At 42.0% G+C, this 3,543-nt stretch overlaps 1 non-coding gene across 1 annotated transcript; it reads right to left on the reverse strand.

Annotated features, from left to right (window-relative positions):
* On the reverse strand, positions 1-107 carry LOC145056122 (small nucleolar RNA R71). Its single transcript, XR_013685658.1, has one exon. It is a non-coding gene; the product is annotated as a small nucleolar RNA R71 (small nucleolar RNA).
* Positions 108-3,543: the final 3,436 nt, after the last annotated feature.

Below are 3,543 nucleotides of genomic sequence, written 5' to 3' on the forward strand. Positions count from 1 at the left end.
AAGCTAAAGAAAGCCATTGCCAAATTCGAGCAACAACCTGGAGAATCTCTTTATGAAGCTTGGGAGAGGTACAAGAGCTTGCTTAGAAATTTCCCACACCATGACCTTAATAGCCAACAAGAGGTCTCCATTTTCTATGATGGAGTCAATGTCACCACAAGGCAATTGCTCGATTCTCAAGGCCCTCTAACGAAGAAGGCGCCCCCGGTAATCAAGGAGTTAATTGAAGAATTCTCTACGCACTCTAGAGAATACCACAATCCAAGAAACGAAGTAAGTCGGGGGGTAGTGAACTCGACAAATGATAGCATGGCGGCGGTGATAGCTAAGCTCGATAGTCTAGATAGAAGAATGACAAAAATGGATCAAACAATCCATGCTATACGGGTTGGATGTGAAAATTGTAGAGGGCCCCATCTCACAAAGGATTGTGATTTGGATGAGAATGGAAACAAGAAGGCTCAAGTATTCTATTCAAGTGGCAATCGATACGACGAAAATTGGCGGAAACCGAAGAAGGAATGGCTCCCATACGAAGAATATAAGAAGGCTAAGGAGGAGAAATACAGGCAGAAGGAGAGGGGATATTATCAAAAGGAAGAACCGGTAGAAAAGAAAGCCGATTTAGAAGAATTATTCACTAGATTCATAGACGCGTCCGAAAAGAGACACAATGATCACGATGTTGCAATACACGAGACCAGAAATATGCTAAGGAATCAGCAGACATCCATTCTCAACATTGAGAAACATCTGGGACAGCTTACGCATCAAGTGAATGAAAGAAGACTGGGTCAGCTTCCAAGTAACACTGAAACCAATCCAAGAATGGAGAATGTGAGTGCAGTTACCTCCAGCAATGAAGAAATATTCACACATGCACAGAGGATCTCCAAGAGGAAGACAGAAAATGCAGAAGAGTCGGCTCCAGCTAAACCCGACCAGACTCGCCGAGTCCCTCTAATGGACTCGACGAGTCCATGCGTAAATGACAAAATTGTCAGTCCCTTAAAGCCATATAATCCTCCTTTGCCATTCCCAATCAAAGCCATGCTTGTGGAAAAAGTTGAAGCATATAGAGCCTTTATGATGTTAAAGCCCTACAAGTCAATGTGCCATTTGTGGAAACGATGCTCAAAACAACCAAGTACTTCAACTTACCAAAAGGTCTCTTTGCTGTTAGGAAAGACTTGGCTGAAGTCGCGGAGATAATATTGAGTGAGCTACCCGAAAAGAAGGGCGATCCAGGGAGTATTATAATTATGTGCCAGTTTGGAAATGCATTTGTCACCCAAGCATTGACCGACTCGGGTGCAAGCATCAATCTGATGCCTTTCTCTTTCTTTAAGAAGTTGAATTTACCGGAGCCAAGACCGGTAAACATGAAGATCCATTTGGCAGACAAGACAACAATTCATCCACAAGGCGTTTGTGAGGATCTTCTTATTAAAGTCGACAAGTTCATATTTCCAGTAGACTTCGTGGTTGTTGATATGAAAGAAGACCCCGAAATTCCAATTATTTTGGGGAGATCATTTTTAAACACCGCATGTGCTTTAATTGATGTATGTGAGTCTACGCTAACGTTGAGGGTAGGTGACGAGTCCGCAATATTTAGAGCTGTACCAGAAGCCAAGCAAGAAGAGGAAAGAAAAGAAGAGATCTCATTTATCCATTTGGATGATGAGATACTACAAAAAGAACTTGCACTTTTGCACGAAGAAGATCCAAGCAAGTTTTTGATACCTTCTGGAGAGGACGGAGATGTTAACAAGGACTTGGAGGAGATAGAGAAGCTACTGGAAGGAGCCGACTCGAAAAACACCCAGGAAATGATGAAATACGATCCAACTCGCCGAGTCACTTTACTGGACTCGACGAGTCCAGTCGAAATTGCCAACAACTTGGACGATTTAGATTTGCTTGTTGCTAGTTCTCTGCATATTCTGGACTTGGATATTTTTCATGATTCTTTAGAAGAACAAACAGCAGAAGGAGAAATGGATACGGAAGTTCAACACGCCCATATAGCATGTCTTGATGCAATTCCGCTTGAAGATGGGGTAAGCACAGAAAAAGAGGAGAAGTCAAAGGATAGGAGAGTGGAGGCTGATCAACCATTCATTACCAAACCTAAAGCATGAACTTTCACAAAATATGAAGTAATTAAGTTTGAAGAAAAGGAGGTGCAAGAGAAGGTGAAAAAGAATGGGGTGAAGAAGAAAAAGAGGAGAAGAGAAGCCCCAACAGCTGAGGATGATGCTGTAAAAAAGAAGAGAAAGGAATTAAAACGGGCTTACAAAAAGAAGATTCACGCTTACAAGACGAAGTACAAACCACAAAAGATTAGGCGTGCATTCCCGATGCTGGAAGATGACGAGACGTAGATGGGAAGGAGTCCAGCTAACAACTCCTTAAAAAGAAGCGCTTGACGGGAGGCAACCCGTTGTTTAGAGTTTGCTTTCTTTTACCTTTTTAGTTTTGTTTGAATTTTTTTTTTTTCGTTTTTTTTGGAGTTTTAATCTTTCGAATCATCGGACATGTCTGCTTGAGAGTGCGCATGGACTAAGTGTGGGGGGGAATAAATTTTCTTTTCTAAATAAATGAAAAAATTTTATAATTTTTGAATTGTTTGCAAGAGACTCGCCGAGTCTGACCATGACTCGACGAGTCCATTTAGATTTCAGAAAAGAATAACATCGCGACCAGACTCGACGAGTCTGACCCTGACTCGACATGTCGGTATTATTTACAGAAAAAAATAATAATGGAATTACTTTTACAACCGGTAACTAGGGTTTTAACCCGATTTTAAGATGATCTAGGGTAGTAATTTCATAGAAAACCCGATTTTGAAGAATAGTGAATTTCTAGGGTTTCGATTTTTCATGAATTATGTTGTTTTGCATGACTATTCTTGCCCTAATACCTTATAAACATGTCCCTGGACAAAACCCTTGAAGTAATTTTGAGATTTCCTGGTTCAATTTAAACCGACTCACCGACTGACTCGCGCAGTTCTTGCGACTCGCCGAGTCGTTCATGGACTCGACGAGTCAAGTCGGGGACACAGTTGTGACTTATTTTAATGATTTTCTGTGTTTTCTGGGTGTTATGTTCTTTGTTTTGCAGGAATAATGTTTCACAGGGGGCAAGGTTCAAGTGGACGCCAAGGAGATTTTCCTTGGTTAAATTTCCCTCAAATCGAGTCCGCTTCTACCATGACGATGTGGAAGAAGAAATTAGCTGAAGTCAGGAAGAAAGAAATTTACGTGCCCAACAAAATTGATTGGGGTTGGTTGCAAGGTGTGCGCTATGAAGAGAAGTTGGCTCCTTATCTTTTAAAGGAGTTTACGAGGGAGAGACGATGGTATGCGATGGGTGGAGCCGGGTTTTCCGTATTCAAGAGCCGGTGTACCGGGAGCTTTGCCTGGAATTTTTCTCCACGATAACTTTTCGTGGGGGAGATGACTGCTATCACCCAACGAGTGTCAGTTTCTGTCTTGGGGGCGAGTTTCATCAGTGCTCCGTGGTTGATCTCGC

The sequence above is a fragment of the Lactuca serriola genome, chromosome 5 (genome assembly GCF_051521515.1).
Source record: "Lactuca serriola cultivar US96UC23 chromosome 5, Lser_US96UC23_V15, whole genome shotgun sequence".
NCBI lineage: Eukaryota > Viridiplantae > Streptophyta > Magnoliopsida > Asterales > Asteraceae > Lactuca > Lactuca serriola.